This window comes from Cetorhinus maximus, chromosome 10 (assembly GCF_964194155.1).
Source record: "Cetorhinus maximus chromosome 10, sCetMax3.hap1.1, whole genome shotgun sequence".
Lineage (NCBI taxonomy): Eukaryota > Metazoa > Chordata > Chondrichthyes > Lamniformes > Cetorhinidae > Cetorhinus > Cetorhinus maximus.
Genome location: NC_135888.1, coordinates 59,415,804 through 59,438,917, shown reverse-complemented (window position 1 = coordinate 59,438,917; position 23,114 = coordinate 59,415,804).

Genomic DNA, 23,114 nt, shown 5'->3' with positions numbered 1-23,114 from the left:
CCCACCTGACCTCTCCACCAACACCCCGATCCCCCTCTGCCCAACTCCCCAGGTCTCACCTCCCCTTCCCGCCCCACCCTGAGATCCCGCCCCACACTTACCTGGTCCTGGACTCCTGGGACTTAAACCCTGGGACCTCTTGCAATCCCAGTCCTATCCATTGCAGCTTCTGGCACCGCCAGGACTAAAGAGCTGCCAACGAATCTGACTGGCCGGCAGCTCTCTGAGATGGGACTTCCTCCCGGCTGAGGGGCGCAAGCCCCAACTCAAGGGAACTCAAGCTCGCTGGAGGGTTAAACAGCTGCAGAGCCGCCAGTATCAGCGGCGATGCATTCACTGCAATCTCCTCAGATGGTGGGAAGGGAGATTCGGCCATCCTAAAAGTCCTGGCCAATGGTTTTTCTTGTGATGAACATCATTGGGTGGAAAGGCACTTCAGTAGCTGAAAGTAAATCCACTGGGTGACCTCAAGCTATCCGTCCATCTGATGTCTACCCGTCTATATATTGATCTACCTACCGAAATATTTATCCAACTATGCTTACCTGTCAATCTACCTGCATGCCTGCCTGTCTATTTATCTGTCTGTCCGCCTTGTGTATCACATGACCATTTTTACAGGGTTATAGGTTGAAAGTTCTGCATATCTGCTACTTTGATATCAAGAAGGTTAAAATCCACTTGGTCATTCAACACAGAATGATTCCACAGTTAGGTGCCTGTATATGTATCAGAGTCTGCACAGTCATTTGCATCAAAGTGAAACTTTTGCTGGCCTGCAAAGATCATCAGGCTGATTTGCTGTTGCTACCCTTTATGCTGGCTAACCACTTCCATAGGTTATCCGGTAACAGCTTGAGGCAATACTCTTCAAGGTGCTGATTAAAGTTCTTAACAGCCTCGACCGCACTCTTAGGCTCTCTTAACAAAATACCTTCTTTGCTGTTTTCATTTGATACTGTCACGCAGCTGCTGGAGGGCTCCTGCTCACGAGAGCTAAAGGCTTGAAACGCTATATTAGTGGCTTCCTGGGAGGCTTTCTTTTACTTCCTGAAAAGGCTTGTTTACTCCTTTTGTCTATTTCCAAGTGCCTTTTAAATAAACAAAATAGCACTTTTGTTGGCTCTTTCAGAAAAAAAAGCTCCTGGAAGATGAATTTATTCTGATATTTTTGAGCTTCCTAACAGATCTATTTACGAACATAACTACGAGGTGCTCAGACTTCTGTTTGGCTGAGTCTGGGCAAACTAAGAGCTTTCCCTCCTCCCAGCCTGGTCTACATTTCAGAAACATTCACGTAAACACAGGAATATTGGGCTCGCTGACTCTTGCTGTGGTATGAGGCACCGGCAATCCTCCGATATTTCTTCCTTCTTGGGGGAGCTCAGACAATAGGGTTGAATCAAGCATGACCAGATTGGCATTAGCTAGGTGGCAGCAGCTATAAAATGGGGTTGACAGACTTAACCGCCAATGCTCCAACTTCTGCCATTTTTAATGGGGCCAACAAGAAGATTTTCATCAAGACCGAGTAGCTAGCCTGCTACTTCTAAGTTCACACCTAGAAAATGGACACTTAGGTGAGATAAGAGAGGTTACAAGTTTCCAACAAGAGCTAAGAAAAGGAGAGAGAGAGAAAAGGGTAAGAACAAACAATAATATCTCAGTGATACTTACATGGGCTACTTTAACATGTAGCAGCAGCTGCCAGCAACAACAAGGCTTCTTTTATGTACAACTTTCAGACTACAATATGTCCCCAGTTTCTCAAGTTCAAACTAGCTCCTCCCCACATTGTTGTGAGTAGGAGGCGATGGCATTGTGGCATTGTTGCTGGACTAGTAATTCAGAGACCCAGGGTAATCCTCTGGGGACCTGGCTTCTAATCCCAGATGGTGGAATTTGAATTCAATAAAAATCTGGAATTAAAATTGATTGTTGTCCTTGTCTGGTCAGGTCTACATGTGAATCCAGACCAAGACCAATGTGGTTAACTGCCCTCTGAAATGTAGTTACTGCTACAAAGTCACAAAAAAGGAACTAAGCTGGCTTGACCACCCAACATCGACCTAGGCACTGGCAATCACCGCCCTGTTGACCCTGCAAAGTCCTCCTTACTAACATCTGGGGGCTCGTGCCAAAATTGGGACAGCTGTGTCACAGACTAGCAACAGCCTGACATAATCATTCTCATGGAGTCATAATCTTACAGATAATCATCCCTGGGTATGACAAGCAGGACAGACCCAGCAGAGGTGGCGGCACAGTGGTATACAGTCAGGAGGGAGCAGCCCTGGGAGTCCTCAACATCGACTCCAGACCCCATGAAGTCTCATGGCATCAGGTCAAACATAGGCAAGGAAACCTTCTGCTAGTTGCCACGTATCACCCTCCCTCAGCTGATGAATCAGTGCTCCTCCATGTTGGGCACTACTTGGAGGAAGGTAGCAAGGGTGCAGGATGTACTCTGGGTGGGGGACTTCAATGTCCATCACCAAGAATATCTTGGTAGCACCATTACAGACCAAGCTGGGCGAGTCCTAAATGACATAGCTGCTAGACTGGGTCTGCAGCAGGTGGTGAGGGAACCAACAAGAGGGAAAAACATACTTGACCTAATCCTCACCAATCTGCCTGCCACAGATGCATCTGTCCATGACAGTATCAGTAGGAGTAACAACCACACAGTTGTTGTGGAGATGAGGTCCCACCTTCACATTGAGGATACCCTTCATCATGTGGCACTACCAATGTACTAAATGGGATAGATTTCAAACAGATCCAGCAACTCAAGACTGGGGACCCATGAGGTGCTGTGGGCCATCAGCAGCATCAGAATTGTACTCGAACACATACTGTAACCTCATGGCCCGGCATATGCCCCACTCAACATTACCATCAAGCCAAGGGATCAACCCTGGTTCAATGAAGAGTGCAGGAGCAGCACCAGGCATACCTAAAAATGAGGTGTCAACCTGATGAAGCTGTAACACAGGACTACTTGCATGCCAAACAGCATAAGCAGCAAGTGATAAACAGAGCTAAGCGATCCCACAGCCAACAGGTCAGATCTAAGCTCTGCAGTCCTGCTACATCCAGTCATGAATGGTGGTGGACAATTAAATAACTCACTGGAGGAGGAGCCTCCATAAATATCCCCATCAACAATGATGGAGGAGCCCAGCACATCAGTGCAAAAAGATGAGGCTGAAACATTTACTACAATCTTTAGCCAGAAGTGCCGAGTGGATGATCCATCTCGGCCTCCTCCGGAGGTCCCCAGCATCACAGATGCCAGTCTTCAGCCAATTTGATTCACTCCATGTGATATTAAGAAACAGCTGAAGGCACTAGATACTGCAAAGGCTATGGGGCTTGACAATATTCTAGCAATAGTACTGAAGACTTGTGCTCCAGAACTTGCCACGCCCCTAGTCAAACTGTTCCAGTACAGCTACAACACTGGCATTTACCCGGCTATGTGGAAAATTGCCCAGGTATGTCCTGTACACAAAAAGCAGGACAAATCCAACCCGGCCAATTACCACCCCATCAGTCTACTCTCCATCATCAGTAAAGTAATGGAAGGGGTCAGCAACAGTGCTAACAAGCAGCCCTTGCTTAGCAATAATCTGCTCACTGACGCCCAGTTTGGGATCCGCCAGGGCCACTCAGTTCCTAACTTCATTACAGACTTGGTTGAAACATAGACAAAAGAGCTGAACTCCCGAGCTGAGGTGAGAGTGACTGCCCTTGACATCAAGTCCGCATTTGACTGAGTGTGGCATCGAGGAGCCTTTGTAAAACTGGAGTCAATGGGAATCAGGGGGGAAACTCTCCACTGGTTGAAGTCATACTTAGGACAAAGGAAGATGGTTGTTGTTGCTGGAGGTCAGTCATCTCAGCTTCAGGGCATCAGTGCATAAGTTCCTCAGGGTAGTGTCCTTGGCCCAAACATCTTCAGCTGCTTCATCATTGACCTTCCTTCCATCATAAGGTCAGAAGTGGGGAGGTTCGCTGATGATTGCACAATTTTCAGCACCATTCGTGACTCCTCAGATAGTGAAACAGTCCATGTCCAAATGCAGCAAAACTTGGATAATGTCCAGGCTAGGGCTGACAAATGGCAAATAACATTCGCACCACGCAAGTGCCAGACAATGACCATCTCCAACAAGAGAGAATCTAACCATCACCCCTTGATGTTCAATGGCATTACCCTCACTGAATCCCCCACAATCAACATCCTGGGGTTACCATTGGCCATAAACTGAACTGGACTAGCCATATAAATAGTGTGGCTACAAGAGTAGGTCAAAGGCTTGGAATTATGCTGCGAGTGACTCACCTCCTGACTTCCCAAGCCTGTCCACCGTCTACAAGGCACAAGTCAGGAGTGTGATGGAATATTCCCCACTTTCCTGGATGAGTGCAGCTCCCACAACGCTCAAGAAGCTTGACACCATCCAGGACAAAGCAGCCCACTTGATTGGCACCATCCACAAACATTCACTCCCTCCACCACTGATGCACAGTAGCAGCAGTGTGTACCATCTACAAGATGCACTGCAGGATTTCACCAAGGCTCCTTAGATAGCACCTTCCAAACCCACGACCACTATCATCTAGAAGGACAAGGGCAGCAGATAGATAGGAACACCACCATCTGGAAGTTCCCCTCCAAGTCACTCATCACCTGGACTTGGAAATATATCTCCATTCATTCACTGTCACTGGGTCAAAATCCTGGAGCTCCCTTCCTAGCAGCACTGTGGGGTGTACCTACACCACATGGACTGCTGTGGTTCAAGAAGGCAGCTCACCACCACCTTCTCAAGAGCAACTAGGGATGGGTAATAAATGCTGGTCCAGCCAGCGAAGCCCATATCCCGTGAATGAATAAAAGAAATACTTCTTTCTGTTTACCAGATAGCAATAACTCCTACCCAATTATCAATAACTAACAGAAATTACAATTGTAATTATTATGTTGATGCACTTTCTCCTGGACATTTATTCAATGGCATATAGTGTATATGAATAGAATTTAATGAACAAAAGCATATACTAAAATTTTACATAGTTTGTGTACTCTATTGATAACTGCTATGTAAAGAAACCTAATGGAAATTTCAGTAATAAAGTATCCACACCTACCTGTTACATATAGATGTTTCATTTCCCTGTGACATCAGGAGGTGGCTGTCTAATGAGTTGTCACTGATTCCAATAGGTGTGAGTCTTTAGCTTAATGGTAGCATCCTTAGTTAGAATGTGACTCAAAGGGTGGTGGAAACAGAGCCTTTGAATATTTTTAAGGCAGAGGTAGATAGATTCTTGATAAGCAAGGGGGTGAAAAGTTATCAGGGGTAGGTGGGAATGTGGAGTTGAGGTCACAATCAGATCACTCATGGCGGAGCAGGACTGAGGGGGCGATTGGCCTTCTCCTGGTCCTAATTCATATGTTCGTATGTTTGTATGTAAAGAGCTCAATCTTCACTCCAGAGAACCCCAGCAAGCAGAGACTGGACCATTGCCTCTGAACACTGGGTTGATGTCCAGCGCAGGATTATGCAGGTTGGATGCGGTCCCACCCCATCCTAAAGGGTAAAAATGGCTCTTTAGCTTTGGTTACAGCCCACCTAGAAGACCTGCCTGAAAATTGTATCAGGTGGACATTGGGCATCAATGTGAAGATTAAGGTTCCCAATGCAATTTTGAAGTTGAAAGTGAGTGGCCAATTGAAAATTGCCCCTGATATTTTTGCCCAGATCTGTGATTTTGTTACCTGAGTACCAATTATGCAGTATGAACATGTGCCAGGTATCAGATTTCCAGAAGACATCAGCACCTTTCAGTCAGCTGAATGGGTTGAATATTTCCAGCTGCCTCTGACGGAAATGGATGGGAGAGGGTAAAATGAGGAAGAGGGAATAGGAACAGTACATGGGCGAGAGTGCTTTTGGCATGAGGAAGGTAACTTGGATGAAAGGGAAAGTGAATAGTTGGATATGAGGCGAGTGACAGCAAATCAAGGAGACAGCAGGGCATTGGGGTTGCAATGATAGTTCAAAGCAGTAGGGATAGGGGTAATGATATGAATGAATAGGGCTAGCAATTGGGCTGTGAAGGGTGGTAGGAGGAAGAGGGGGTAGCAGAAAGACGATGGGTGTAATGGGATCAAGGGGATATGGCACAAAGCATATGTAAGAAGGGAAGGGGATGGAAGGGCAGCAGTTCAGAACTGCAGGATACAATTGCCCTGCAAACCACACTGGGAAATATATCCTGTAGCTCATAAGGAAAATGAACATAAAACACGGATTATTACAGATGAGATTCCTATTCTGTAGGTTGTAAATTTGAGCTGTTTGCAGCTGGATTTGATAATTGGAGGCATTTGTGCTTTAAATATTCTGCATTGAGACATAGCTCTCAGTGTGAACTAGGAGAAGGTTGAATTCAGTATATTGTGTTTCAAGCTGTACTTTGGGCGTGCTCAGAGAGATTCCTAACAATTGGAAGTCTACAGGATGGAAATTAAAACCTTAACCATCCTTTGCAGTGTAGTAAATTCTCTATCGAATGTGCAACATCCACCTTCACTTTGGGTGGGATGGAGGCAATTCAGATAAAAGACAGGGACAGGCTGTATAGGATACTCTAATATCTAATAGGATCCAATTCTACAATAGGATACTTCTCCCCAGCTCCTGGTTTGTTGAATTGCTTTTAGAACCAGGATCATTCGCTGGGGGAGCAATGTAGTCAATTCCTGGTATTGTGGGCTGGGCTTGGTTATGCTAAAAAAAATACTAATTGCAACCAATGTACAAAATAATATCACAGGTTATTTAATTTAATCATATTTGTAAATTAATTGGTGGCAAGTTAATACCTGAAGGAGGGGTGTGGGGTGTAAAGGAAGAAATGGTGAATGCTCTAAATTCAGGTTGTTCATCCAATACTACTTTGTGAAATGCGTCTAATTGAAATTGGCACACTTTCTGACCTCTTGGTCAGTTAGGTGTTACCCTGGTCCCCATTTTGGTAAGATTAGTCAGCCATTAAGGACCCTTCCAATGATAAATGTGGTGTAAAGCTGAATCATACAAATCAAGAAGGTCCCACCAAGATGTGTAATGTTAGCAATATTTTGGTTAAAGTGAAGTTTGGGAAGGGAATAATAAAATTGAGCTCCCCAATGCTATCCAGCATTTCCTCTGGAAAGTATGCATGGATAGGGTCATAGAATCATAGAATGGTTACAGAAGGAAGCCATTTGGCCCATTGAGTCTATGCTAGTTCTCTGCAAGAGCAATTCAGCTTGTCCCACTCCTTGACCATTTCCCTGTAACCCTGTATTTTTTTTAAATCTTAGGTGCTAATCCAATTCCCTTTTGAAAGCCATAATTGAATTTGCCTTCTCAGGCAATGCATTCCAGGTCCTAACTACACACTGTGTAAAATAGATTTGGCTTGTCTGTGGTCCCACCCAGTGCTTGAAAAGCCTCTCGACACAATGTCAACTCACATATGAGCAGTTATTTGGAAGAGGTAGCCAAGAACAGGTGTATTCCATAGGGGACTATGCCTTCAGTAGAGGAAGGGATTGGGAAGAATATACATCAGTCCAAGAGAATCTTTAATTACTAACATTGTAGATGAGCCACACGATAAGAAGTGGAGACAGGAGTGGCAAGAATGTGCTCTGACACATATCAACAGGCGTCAGTCTTAGGAGTGTTACGACGGGATGGGGGTAGTGAGTGAATTATCAAGCCCCACTACTCCGCAAGCTTTACCAATTGTTTACCTATACCTCTAGTACCCAGAAGAAAAGAGACTCTAACCAGGCTTCTTTCAAAAAGCTCAGAATGATTAATTTATTAAGAAACAAAACTCCTTTTAAACAGGTTTCACGAACTGGTTGATATACGATTGTAATCTAGAAGTGCAACTAATTAACTCTTTTAAACTTCCCCAGAGCACGTGTGTGCACACACACACAGACAAACAAAAGACACACAGGTAGTCTCTGCAGAGTCAGGTGGATGGAAAAAATTGATCTTAGAAAGAGAAAAAAATTAAAGTTCATGGAGGTTTGATGCTGTTGGTCTGAAGTTCCCTCGTGTGAAAACGTGCGGCTGGGCCCAGTAGATGTCGGGAAGTTCACCAACGATGCTTCAGCGTGGAGGAGAATATAGCTGGACCAATTCTTCCTGTCTCATCTAGCAAGTCCAAAATTATGCAGACAAACTACACTCAGATGAGGATTATCTAACTATAGGTCAAGAACCACACGCGGTTTCACAAAGCAGAGAGGGAGAGAGAGCTAGCCAGGGTACCCTTCTGTTCTCAGCCTTTTCCCAACAAGACTGAAAGCAAAACCACAGGTTCAAACTTAAGGTTTTTTCCTCTGCCATGTGATTGCCTGTCTTCCAGCTTTTCATTAATTAAACAGTTTTGCAGTTCATAACAAACAAACAACTGCTTCTCAAGTACCGTGTAGCTAAGGTGATTTCTTGGAAGAGGCCTGCTTGTTGACAGTTCCAAGGTGAACTTATTTTATTTTATTTTTTAAAAAAAACTCTGGGGCTGCCTCCAATGTCCAAATAATGCAATATCCTTCCATCTTTTTAAAAAGTAAAATCCAGTTTAAAGAGACATGATTCTAAAAGGAGCAAGGACACCATTTTGTGGCAATGAATTTCTGAAAGAACAAACTTTCTTTTTTATGTGGCACCTTTCACAACCTCGGGACATCTCAAAGCACTTCAGAGGCAATCAAGTACTGTTGAAGTTTTGTTACTGTTGTAATGTTTGTATGGTCTCAGAAACAACAGTAGGGAAATTACCAAATAATCTGCGTTAATTGGTTTGGATCAGGGTGAAATGATGGCCAGGACACCAGGAGAACTATATCCTACTGTTCAGATAGTGCAACGGGACCTTTTACATCTCAGAGATAAGGCCTTGGTTTAGATAGTTTAAGCACCTTCTAACCTAGAAGCAAGGGTGCTACCAGTAGTCCATGGCTGACACCTAGCAATTGGTTCAAGAAATAACAATACCAAAGAACAATCAATGGAACACTTTCTTGACCAATGGTTGTAAAATGTTGCATGGAGCAGAGGGACCTAAAAGATTGCGGGAGTGAGGAAGATGTTTGTAAGCTGGTTTATGGTTGTAGCTCAGAACGATTGCTTCTATGCTTAGTAGTGGGTCTTAGGACAAAATTGTCCCTAAATTGGCACTAATAGACACTAAAAAAAAGCAGTCACAGAAGTAACTGGCATGGGGGATGGAAACCTGGATTGGTACAGAAGGGGTACAGTTCAGTGCTTGGGACTGAGGAATGTCCTTTGAGCAGAATTGAGGGAGCTTGGTTCTGCATCTAATTTTAGCATACCCAGCATTATTTTAATTCCAGAAATAAGCCCATTTTTAGTTTCCAGGGTTAATTCAGTGATCCTGCAGAGCTATAATGGCCTGATGGGAATGCAGGATGGCAATGCTGCATCATGTCTTTGACCTGTTCTCCTACTGAGTGAACTCCCTGCTGCGAATGGAGGATTGCTGAATTTACTCATTCATCTTGTCATTGTCTCAAACTGCACTGTCATTTTTAATATCATTGTGGGTAAAAAATACTTAGTCATAAAGTTAGCTTATGCTTTCCATGTTTGTGCTCTTGACATATGTCAAAAAATGTTGCAATTGTTGTTTCACTTCTTGTGTAACTTATGGCACTACAAAAAGAATATACTGAGAGATAAACTGTGGCTTGAACACCGACTGAGACTTTTATTCATCCCTTTCAATTTTTAACATCTGCTCCAAACATTGTGCACAGCGAGGGGTGAACTTCAGCTGCGCTGTCAGTGTGAGAAGCAGAGTGAGGGTTTGGTGCTTCAGCACGTGAGTTATATTGTGTCACAGTTGTGGTCATCCTGGAGGCTGTTGTCCTAAAAATAAACTTAGAATTAGCACAGGTAAAATGCAGATTTTAAAATAATGATTACATTTATCCAACACATAGTCTTTTGTGCAAGTGAAGTAAGTGAGAGGTAACTAATTAAAATAAATGCATAATAGCTGCTATTCCTACGTATCTGTGATTTTTCTAAATTATTAATTTTAAGGCCGATTTTAGTTTGCACTACATCATCACTTCCCCCCACCCCCGCCACCCCCACCCCCCAGTTGTCCTTTGATGAATAGTAAAATGCTTTGTGATAGTGACAAAAGGATATTAGATAAAGATAAGATATCATATTTATATTTAATATTTATATTTATAAGATAAACCAGGCAACATGACTGAACAATGCTGTCGGCTGTCGGACAATCAGCACAAGGCATTGTGGAGCAGTAGAAAGTAGCTTTTTGCTTGTGATGCCATGCAACTTGGTCTCAGTGCTTTGCTTGTAGCAAGTAGCATGGGGGAGCAATACGGGAGATGGGAGACTGATGGATCATCCAGATCTTTCATCCCCAATGCCTATCTAACTAAAAATCTTACACTTGCATACACTTCAGACCAAATTTTTGCCAAATCAGGATGACTCAGCTGACCTTTAAAAATGGTGGGTGGGACTCGGAAGCGGATGTCTCGCCTGCATTTCTGGCAAATCCCATTTTCTCCAGTGAGGGAATGGAGAGGGCATGAATCATGCACAGACATGAAACATAAACCTGCTGGGCCATTTGAAATTTGTGTTGAGTTCAAACGGACACCATTTTCGCTGTTTCAAGGGCCTAAAACCATTGTGGGAAGCATGATTTTAAAGAGGAGGCATATATGCTTGTGAAGGGTGGATGCAAGGTCTGTTTAAATGTAATTATCTGAAGTGATTTAAATCCCCAGCCCTTTAAAATTGAAAATAAAACAGTCCACAACTTTCATTCAGAATTTAAAAATAGACACCCACTGATGGAGTGCATTGATTGACAGGCCACCTGGTGTAGCTTAAGAAAAAACATACACTCTCTGTTTTTGCAATTCCAATAGACTCCATGGTTTATATTTCGCAAGAATTGTTATTATAGCTGAGCCCATTATGAATGGTTGGCTGAGTTTCAAAATGTCAAGACCACTTATCTTAGCAGGGGGCTGTATAGACATTTGGATTGACAGTTTTAAGAAGTTATAAAAGGATTAGCTGCCTTTGATGTGGTTAGTGAAGTAGTTTCTTTTTTACAACAGATTGACCACTTGAAGAGATTTGCATTTTTTGAATGGGTTTCATGAATGAGAGTTTTTATCAGTATCAAATATGTTTGAGTGAGAGCTCTAATAGATTGTTAGAGGTTTATTTTTTAAAAACTCCACATGGCTTCTGATGTCTGTCCATAATACATACTGGGTGAGTGGCTATGGTGCATACCTTAGGGGCACAGGGGTATGAGGCAGCATGGGGGGGCCATATGGGTATGAGGGGACAAGGAAAGTGCATGGGGGTGTGAGGGACCATGGGGAATGGGTGAGGTAGTGTGTGGAGTGAGGGCTAAAGGGCCTAACAGCCTTTAGTACAGTTGGGCTGAAGTCCCAGAGAACCGGGACGGGTCTTCTAACCAGCCCACCTCAGCACTTGCCACCTCTGTGGCTGCCTTTGAAATGGCTCCAGATGTGCTGGGCCTGACTCCATCCCTCCCCTGCCTTCCCAAAACAAAAGTATGGTGGGCAGGAGCTCTTTTAAAGGAGATGGGTCTGCTGAGTTGGATAATTTCCCGACTTGACCTTCATAGCTCGCTATCAAAAATCAGACCCTTCCGGCCCAGAAACCTTACTTCTCAATTTCATCTCTTTTGGCCCTGATTATATAGTGAGTTGACATTATAAAATCCTATGTATACATTCTCCATTCAATTCTCCCATAAATTGGCATCAGTCACTCTGTTATTACAGTCTTGGGCCAAGAGATGGCACTATGTTATCTTTCCTTCACAAATCACTTGGAGTGCTTTCTGCAAAAAAATTGCATTGAATAGTGGAGGACACCGATTCTCAGGAGTGCTGAATTGGGGCCATTGTTGTAAAATCTGTATGCTCACCAAGGGGCCTAAAAGAGGCAGATGTTCTGCAAAGATTGGCACAATTTTTCGCTCTAAGTAAGATTCCACGCGAGGCCAAAGCCTTTAGCAGTTAAGTCTCAGGGACCATCAGGAGGAGTCGTTAGCTGGAAGATCACCTTTTTCCCATTTGAATATTTACCGTTGCAACTAAGGGCCACATGGTGACCTTGAAACCACTGATGAGTATGTCAGAAAGCAAGAAAACTGGTCCTGTGCATCTGCTGTCATTTTCAAGCGTAAGGTAGAAAAGAAACAGGCAGCATTTTCCCCCTGTGGTTAGGGGGAGGGAAATCCTGCTTGGGGAATAAGGGTCACTATCCTAATTTTCCAGTGTTATCTGTTGTGATTCTTCAGGCATGCTCCTGAAGAAGAATTTTACCAGAGTATTTTCCTCATGCATCTTGAGAAGGCCAATGGCTCTCTCTACCACCGCCCTTGTGGAGGCATGGCTCCTGTTGTACTGCTGCTCTGCCTCTGTTCTTGGGTGACGGAGAGGTGTCATGAGCCACCTTTTTAGGGGATAGCCCTTGTCACCCAGCAGCCATCCATCCAGCCGGGCTGGAGCACTGAAGAGCCCTGGCACCTGGGAGTGTCTGATGACGTAGGTGTCGTGGGAGCTGCTTGGGTACCTTGCACAGACTTGCAGAATCTACATCCTGTGATCACACACTATCTGTACGTTCATGGAGTGGAAGGCCTTCCTGTTGACAAAGGCACCAGGCTCACCTGCAGGCGCCTTGATGGCCACATGTGTGCAGTCAATGGCACCCTGGACGTGGGGGAAGCCAGCAATCATTGCAAATCCTCTGGCTCGCTCTGCCTGGCTGGTCTCGTCCATATGGTAATGAATGAAAGTCAATGCACATCTGAACAGAGCTTCTGTCACCAGTTTGACACAACTGTGGACAGCTGATTGGGAGACCCCACACAGACCCCCCACTGAGCCCTGGAAAGAGCCGGAGGCATAGAAGTTGAGGGCCACTGTGACCTTCAGAGCCACTGGCATGGGGTGTCCACTCACATAGTCGGAGTTGATCTCAGGCCCGATCCTCTGTCAAATGGAGGTCACTGTCCCGCTTGAGAGCTGGAGCCTCCTTTGGCATTGTGCCTTGGACATATTGAGGTAACTGCATCGCCGTCTGTAAGTCCTGGCAGTGGGATAGTGCCATCTTCTGTAGCCCCTTCCGCCTTGGGCTGCCAGCTGGCTCTGCCCCCCCACCCCCCATCCCATGCCTGCGCCTCTCCTCCCACAGGTCGCTCCCCTGGAAGCTGCATTGGGACATCTGGCCTCTTTGCTCTTCTGCCTCTCTGTTCCTCCTCAGAGGAGATGTCTCCAGCGTACACCACAGTCCCCATTACCAGGGTTATGGAAGGGCCCACACAGTCTGAATCCTCCGGCGGCCTGGAAGAGAACAATGAGTCCTGAAATGAAGTGTAGAAATGATCAGAATGCAGCTTTGAAGTGAGATGAAGTTGTCCACTTCACATAAGCAACCAGCAGCAAACGATCTCCAAAACTCCTCACTACTCACATTGACAATGCTGTTGATCCTTCTTATCCTGCCCGTGGATGAGCTTTTGCAAATTGTGGCCTGCTCGCCTGCCTGCTTTGCTCTTGCAACGACCAAAAAAATCACACGCACTATGTAAATTCGGAGACAATTGGTGCATCAAGAGCCTTAACTGGACTCTTTATTAATGGCGGGCGCACCTCCATCACCCGCACGTGCCCGTTGAGCAAAATATCACGAGAGTATTCATTGACGTCAGGACGCTCAGCTGACATCAGCGTGTGTTATTTCTTGCTCGAGCGGGTCGGGTGCGTGTCCGTCCGCTGAGCAAAAAATTCTGCCTGTTAATTCTGTTTCTCTCCCCATAGATGCTGTCAGATCTGCTCAGTTTTTCTGGCATTTTCTGTTCTTATATTACTCATTAAGTTTAACAAACCCATAGGTTACTTGCATTCTATGTCAAAGTTCCTTACTATGATTAATAATCAAATTTACCTACTTATTAATTCACAACTGCAGCTTTGATCCTATAGACCTATATAGTTTCTCTCTGTAGCATTGCCACTGTTGAGCAACTATCTGTTACTTTTTCTTTTCATTCACAAAATAGTTTAGTATTTATTTCAATTATGGTAGTTACAACATTGAACCACAGTGATCTTTCACATAACACACACTGTTCATGGCTACATCTGTTATGTGGTAGATCTGTAATTGTTATCTCATTACTTTAACGCAGAAAGGAGATACTCAGGTAGGATAGCGTTAACTCATATTTGTTAATATGGAAGAGCCATTTCTGGCTAATCTGCACGTGGTGAGGAGGTGTGCCTGTGACGTTGGAATTGACAAAACTATGACTTTCCTTTATAGTGTGGAGCTTTTAATTTCCGTGCCGTCCGAATGACTTCTTCTATCCTGGAAAGGATTGTATCTCTTTTGTCAGATCTGTCTGGGAAATGAAGTTCTTTGAGTTGAGATCTGAGCATTTAGTACACTGACTGTCGTTTTTGAAAAGTAGATAACATGGCAAGTTATTAGAAGTGGATAAAGAATACTAAAGTACTTGCTTGTCTTCTTTCGGTTCCATGGTATAAAAGTAATTTTTCCTGTCCTCCTTTATTCTCCACTTCCCGTACTGTATAAATCATTCTGACCAGACTTGTCATGGTTGACCTGGAGATCTGATCTCAGATCTTTCCTATTAAGGCTCTTGAGTTGGCCACCCACTGTGTAGCCGCTTGTTGCTGTTTCTTTTGATTTCTTATACAGATAAGGCATTCAGTCTTCATTCATTGCCACCACTCTGTACTTCACTGTGATTGAAAACTTCTCATCTTGCAAAATTGTGACCATTAACATATGTTCTGCTACATCTTGGTACATGGTACCATGCCACCTGTAATCCCAGCCTTTAAAATGTGATTTGCATGCTCTCCAGATGGCTCAATGGACACATGAACTGAATATACATTATAATGTGTCATACATAGCAGAAGATTCCAGTCTCTGGACTTTGTTAAGTTAGAGGCTGAGGAGAGGTACCTGTCCATACCCCATACAGGTGCTAATATTAAAGTGTGGTTCCTTCTCTGAATTGCTCTACAGTCACTCCTGCTAGAATGTGCAACATAGCTGTGATACGTGTACAGTAGTTGGTTGCCCTCCACATTGGAATGGATTTCCAACATCCCCTGTGCCCAACATGAAAATCAACCAGTTGGAGGAGATACCAGCAGGATGGCAATGACCATTGAACTGAAAGTACAACGGGAACTAAGATCTTCAACAGAGTGAGACAGCTTGGTGTAAAATAGATTGAAAGTTGTTACTGTGTAATTACATAGACCATTATTAGCAGAAATATTTAAAACTTGCACAATGGCTTCCATGCATGGGTCCTCGACCAAATATTAGGAACAGGACAGCACTTACCATGCTTTGGTGGAAAGTCCATCTTTTTTTAAGAAGCATTTAACACAGCGCCAGCAACACAAGCCCTGAAGATGTGAATAGAAAGTTTCGCTTGTGACCCATTCCTGGCTGTTTGTCCTGTCAATGTTTCTAAACTACATGACACTGAATTGATATGGCAGACACCACCATTAGGCAGAGGAAAGGTTTATCTCAGCTGGATGCAGGACCTTTCTCCTACTTCCTAGCTCCTTCACCAAGTCCTCTAGTGCAATAGTGAGAAACCTTGGAGCCCATGCTCTCCATGTTGTACCATTCTTCACTGTTTCCCAGGTCAGATTCACTCCCTGAATGACTGCCAGTGCCAGCACCAGCCACAGTGAACCTCCCCTCTAAGAGGTGCAGGCTAGCTTTAAGTAATGCTAGCAAATTACAATTTTGGGCCTCCTGTTGATATGTGCAGTTGTTGAACATCGTGGTTAGTGCTGGCTGCAAGTAGCAAACATTCAAATGAACAGGCAGCAGTTGGCCTGCTGCCTGTAGTGCATTGAAAGGGACTGTCCAATTTAGCCCACAGATTGTTTCCATTGAATCCCTTAAGACACTACAACTGATAACTCTGAAATTCTTGTTAATGTAAATGGATAACGGTTACTGCTATTTGGCCTATATAAATGACTGTCACCTACAAACATGAACATCTTGAGTAATGCGGGTGTATTTGCTCACAAGGAAAGTAAATGCCAACACATTCTAGTTAGGCTGAAAGGTCTGTTTCATGTTGTGATTTATCTGCATATCACTTTTCTTATGAAAAGGGGGCATCAGCTAGGCAGGGGATGCACAACTTTCATCAGATGGGAAGATTTCATTGAGTGCAAAGGATTGCCTATACCAAAATGCCAAGTGATTTGGGTATCAGGCATCTTCATTCAAGCACATGACCTCATTAAGAGAATGGTTTTCACTCAGTTACTTTTCAGATGGTATCATCATGCATGTCAGTCACTGTTACCCAGGAACCAATGACAAGACCATCATTGTGTAGCAGTATTTGAAGGAAAAGAAACAGTGGGAGGGTGTTTCTTAGGAAATTCTGTATCACATAGCTGCTGGCATCACTGAGAAATCTTTAAGAGAAGAATAATATATTGGCCTGGATTTGTGTTTCTGTTTCTGTTAGACTTTTGTTAGACTTTTGCCTTCAAGAAAAGTGTTCCATGCAGTTCAGTCACAATGACAAGGTGGGTACACAATGCTTGAATTGGTACATCCAAAGGAGTAGGATATCGTAACCTAGCTTTGTGTCTGCCAAAAAATTTCAGCAAATGGGAAGACTGTAATTATCTTTTGTTCACTCCTGTAAGCAGCACATTTCTTCCTCATTTACTGCCAGATACAGGGGAACTAAGTAACAGTATCAATTTAATTGGCGACCTTCCTTCATGCAGTTGGCACCTTTGCTTCCAGTGAAGGTTAGCCTTTAGGTGTGGTCTCTTTCTTTTCTAGCACTTTCTGCAGGAGGACCTCCACAATTAGGAGGAATGTGTTACCATCATGTTTCTGCTTTAATAATTAGATAACTTTATTCCCCACAATAATTTCTCCATTAATAGCAAGCTGCAGGCTTTAACAGCTGCTCCCATACTGGATTCTGTAATCCTCAGAGTGGCATGCATGCACTCAAAATGTTCAGTAGTGCAAAATTGGGTCTGTAGTGTAAATAGATGACCATATAAACCACCTGGGATTTTCTCGTACACTTTCTGATGTGATGTAGACCTTTCATTTGGATGAATCTGGAGTGGTCCTTTAATGTTGATTTCTTGCATGTTAATTTTCCAGGGATTATTAGCTATTATTCCACAATGTGTATATGAGTGCATTCCAGCACTTCTCTTTGTGCTGTGCTCCACTTCTCTCCCCTGTCGCTTCTGTCCCAACTATTCCACAGGTGGCCACACTCTGGTGCCTGCATGACCAAAGTTGCCTTTTTTCTGTATGTGATCCTCCACATTGAAGATTTGCAGGCCATTCAACTCTGGGTTGGTAAGCAGAACTATACTCTCACTGAACATGCACACAGCCTAACTTCCATCAGGGGTTGCTGGATTAGGATCAGGAAGAGGAGGGAGAACCTATCCCGAAGCACTGAGATCAATTGTAATGGGCTTGGCTAACTCAGCACAGACTGGGAGTTTGACCCCATGATCTTTTGGTCCATGTAACTCAGTACTGCCAATTCCCACATTTAACTTTGAACCCTTTAGGCTTGCTGAAGGGCAAGCTATTTAGCATTTGCACTACGCAATGATTTTTCTAATGTGTTAATTGGAAAGCCAGCCTTAACCACCACCCTGCATCCCCCCAACCTCCTTAAATAAATAAACAATGAATATCCTGTATATTTTAACCAGCGTTGACAACTCTGGTAAAAAAAATATTTGGGGAGAAAGGACATTTGTCATTTGACTATGAAAAAGGGTTCAGATTGTGTCTCCTCATGGTGTTTCCGCTCAAAAGCTCTGAAATGTGACACTGGCACTTCTCCACTTTCTCTATTTCATTCATCATCAGGGTTTCCTTTTCTCCAGTGGAAAGGAAAACAGTGTGCGGATATATGGCAGGAATTGTTTTGACTTGGAACTCAGGGCTCAGATAATTAAAAATTCCTCTCTCTAAACGTATCGTGGAAAGCACCAGTCTGTCTATTTAATAAAACTTTTTAAAAACATTTGCGCTTGCGCTCAGCCATCCCGAGGGTACTGTTTAAAATTCAGCTCCCTTGGCCTTTCAGTCCTTTTTGCCCTCCCCCTTCTGAAGAGTGCTGGGGAGTGGTTGTCCAGGTGCTGACAGCCCTCTGGTAGCCTTGTCCAAAAGGCGAATCTTCATGTGATAGTCTCACCTATGGGGTTTGATGGACTAGTTAGCTGGAGCAGCATTGCAGCCAAGAGCTAGATCCTGCCCACCTATGTGAATTTTCTAGGAGCTGCCGGGTGGTAAGGTTTTAAAATCGATGTTTGAAATAGTTATGTCGGCACACCCGTGAGCAAATCAGTTGTATTCCCCTTTGTTGCTGAAAGAAAAATCACAAAATGCACCAATTTCAGTCAGTGAATGCAGCATGACATTGTGGTCTAATGAATGACCTCTCAGCAATCAATGGCTGTTCTCAGCAACTGGAAATCAGCCCCCTCACCACCACCCCCATCTCCCCCCACCAACTGACTGTAAACTTTGTTTCTACTGAGCAAGTGAAAGGATGAAAAATGAACTGGAGCTGGAAACCAGATATCAGGGGAGTTTTCCGCCCATTAATTACAAGATATTTGGAAAGGAGAGCTTTTCTTTAAAGAAAAATTATTAAACAAACATAAAAATATTATTTACAAATGTACTTGACGTTAGTATTCCAGGTCACTCTGGTTACTAATGTCAGGTTTATATTACAGAACTGTTACTACTTGAAGTTGTTCTGTAATAAGCTGTGTTGCAATGGTTTGATAGTCACAAGCATTTTAATTTATTTCTTTCCTGCTGACTCAGGAAGTTATGTGCAGCCAGTAATGTCCCAGCTGCCTTGCTTATCTGTAGAGGCAGGTAGGGAGGTCAGAGCTGAGGCCATGTCTGATCCTGAAACTAGCTCCTATGTGCTTCTGGCTCTGTCTCCATGAACCTCATTGCCTCTTGATCAGGCTGAAACTAGTGGTGCTCAACCATGATGTCCAGTTCACCTTTCAATTCTATATCTGGCTCTTTGCCAAGGCTGTCTTCGTCCACCCCTGGAGCATTGCCCTGTCACACCCTTATCCCAAAGCTGCTGAAACCCTTTATGCTCATCTTCAATAGCTCTCCTTCTGGTCTCCATGCTTCACAAATATCAGCCAATCCAGAATTTGACAGCCTGCATCCTTTCTCAGGCGTTCTTCATACATACGAACATACGTACATATGAATTAAGAGCAGGAGGAGGCCACCCGGCTCCTCAAGCCTGCTCCACCATCCAATAAGATCATGGTTGATCTGATTTTAACCTCATATTCCTGCCTTTCCCCGATAATCTTTCACCCCCTTGCTTATCAAGAATCTATCTACCTCTGCCTTAAAGATATTCAAAGACTCTGCCTCAACCACCTTTTGAGGAAGAGAATTCCAAAATCTCACAACCCTTAGGGAGAAAAAAAAAATTCTCATCTCTGTCTTTAAATGGGCGACCCCTTATTTTTAAACAGTGACCCCTAGTTCTAGATTCTCCAACAAGAGGAAATATCTTTCCACATCCACCCTGTCAAGTCCTCTCATGATCTTATATGTTTCAATCAAGTCGCCACTTACCCTTCTAAACTCCAGTGGATACAAGCCTAGCCTGTCTAGCCTTTTCTCATAAGATAATCCATCCATTCCAGGTATTGATCTGGTAAACCTTCTCTGACCTGCCTCTAATGCAGTTACATCTTTCCTTATATAAGGAGACCAACACTGTACATAGTACTCCAGATGTGGTCTCACCAGTGCCCTGTATAATTGAAGCATAACCTCCTTATTCTTGTATTCAATTCTCCTTGCAATAAATGATAAGATTCTATGAGCTTTGTTAGTTACTTGCTGCCCCTGTGTACTAACCTTTTGCGAATCATGCACTAGGACACCCAGATCCCTCTGCATCTCAGAGCTCTGCAAGCTCTCACTGTTTAGATAATATGCCTCCTTTTTATTCATCCTGTCAAAATAGACAATCTCACATTTTCCTATATTATATTCCATTTGCCAAATCTTTGCCCACTCATGTAACCTATCTATATTTACATTCTCTTCACAACTTACTTTCCTACCTATCTTTGTGTCATCAGCAAATTTAGCAACCATACCATCAGTCCCTTCATCCGAATCATTTATATAAATTGTATAGAGTTGAGGCCCCAGCACTGATCCCTGTGGCACACCACTCATCACATCCTACAAACCAGAAAATGAGCCATTTATGCCTACTCTCTTGTTTCCTGTTAGCTAGCCAATCTTCTATCCATGCCAATATGTTACCCCCTACACCACGAGATTTTGTTTTCCACAATAACCTTTGATAACCTAATCAAATAACTTTTGAAAATCTAAGTACAGCACATCCACCAGTTCCCCTTTATCCATAACACCTGTTACTTCTTAAAAGAGCTTCAATAAATTGGTTAAACATGATCTCCCTTTCACAAAGTCATGTTGACACTGCCTGATTACCTTGAATTTATCTATGTGCTCTGTTATAATGTCTTTAATAATAGCTTCTAACATTTTCCCTATGACAGATATTAAGCTAACTGGCCTATAGTTTGCTGCTTTCAGTCTCCCTCCCTTTTTGAATAAAGGAATTACATTACCTATTTCCAATCTAATGGAGCCTTCCCCAAATCTAGTGAATTTTGGAAAATTAAAACCAACACATCAACAATCTCACTAGCCACTTCTTTTAAGACCTTGGGTGAAATCCATCAGGACCCGGGAACTTGTCAACCTACTGTTCCAACAATTCGCTAAGTATCACTTCCCTGGTGATTGTAATTTTGTAATTTTCTTGAGTTTCTCCCTCCCTTCCAATTCCTGGTTTACAGTTATTTCTGGGATGTTACTTATATCCTCTATAGTGAAGACCGATGCAAAATATCTATTCAAATTGTCTGCCATCCCCTTATTTTCCATTATTAATTTCCCAGACTTACTTTCTATAGGGCCAATGCTCTTCCCTTTTTAAAGTATATATAAAAACTCTTATTTTCTGTCTTTATATTTCTAGCTAGCTTTCTCTCGTACTCTAATTTTCCCCTCTTTATTAATCTTTTAGTCATTCTTTGCTGTTTTTTATATTCTTCCAATCTTCTGATCTGCCACCCATCTTTGCGCAATTATATGCTTTTTCTTTAAGCTTGATACTGCCTTCAACTTTTTAATTTTACCGCGGATGGTGGATCCTCCCCCTGGGATTTTTTTCTTTCTTGTTGCAATGTATCTATTCTGTGTATTCTGAAATATTTCTTTAAATGTCTACCATTGGATCTCTATTGACCTACCCCTTAACCTAAGTTGCCAGTTCACTTTCACTAGTTCTACTTTCATGCCCTTGTAATTTCCCTTATGTAAGTTTAAAATACTAGTGTTAGACCCAGTCTTCTCTCCCTCAGACTGAATGTAAAATTCAATCATATTATAATCACTGCTACGTAGGGGTGCCTTCACTATGAGGTCATTAATTAATTTTATCTCATTGTACAATAGCAGGTCCAGTGTTACCTACTCCCTGGTTGGCTCCAGGATGTGCTGATCTAAGAAATTATTCTGAAAACATTCTATGAATTTGTCATCTATGTTACCTTTGCCCATCTGGTTGTTCCAATCTACATGTATATTAAGATCCCCCGTGATAATTACCATTCCTTTCTGACAAGCTCCTGCTATTTCTTCTTTGATACCCTGTCCTACCTTGTGATTATTGTTAGGGGGCCTGTACACCACTCCCACAAGTGACATCTTGCCTTTATCATTCCTCCTCTCTACCCAAATTACTTCTATATCCTGGTTTGCTGCACTTAGGCCATCCTTCTCTACTGTGTTAATGTCATCTTTAATTAACAGAGCCACTCCTCCACCTTTTTCTAATTTCCTATCCTTCCTATAAGTCACATTCCCTTCAATGTTCATGTCCCAATCTATCCCATCCTGTAGCCATGTCTCTATAATGGCTATTAGATCATATTTATTTATCTCTATTTGCACTATTGGTTTATCTGTTTTGTTTCGAATGCTATGTGCATTCAGATACAGAGCCTTAGGTTTTGTCCTTTTATTATCTTTGTAACCTCTAGCCTTATCTATTGGTTTACTCTTCGACTTCTACTCCCTGTCCCTTCCTGTCATGGTCTGTTTATCATTTCCCAAATTAATACTTTCCTCTCTTGCCTTGTCTCTACTCTTTAATTTCCAACATCTTCCCACATTTGATCCCTTGCCCCCATGATTTAGTTTAAAACCATTTCTACTCCCCTAGTTATGTGATTCACAAGGACACTCGTCCCAGCATGGTTCAGGTGTAGACATCCCAACGGTACAGCCCCCACTTTACCCAGTACTGGTGCTAGCGCCCCACAAACTGGAACCCACGTCTGCCACACCCCCAGCCTTTAAGCCACACATTCATGTCTCTAATCTTATTTGCCCTATGCCAATATGCACGTGGCTCAGGTAATAATCCAGAGATTATTACCTTTGAGGTTCTGCTTCTTAATTTGGTGCCTAGCTCTTCACACTGACTATGTAGAACCTCTTTTCTTGCCCTACATATGTCATTGGTACCTACATGGATCACAACAACTGAAACCTCCCCCCCCACTTCAAGTTCCTCTCCAGTCCTGAGCAGACGTCCCGAACCTTGGAACCAGGCAGACAACGCAGCCTTCAGGCTGCAGAGAACAGTGTCAACCCCACTCACCATACTGTCCCCTACTATCACTACATTCATGTTTGCTCCCCTGCTTGAACGACTTCCTATACGGTGGTACATGGCCAGCCTGCTCATCCAGCTTGTAGACCTCGCTTTCATCCACAAAAGTTGTGAGCACTTCAAAC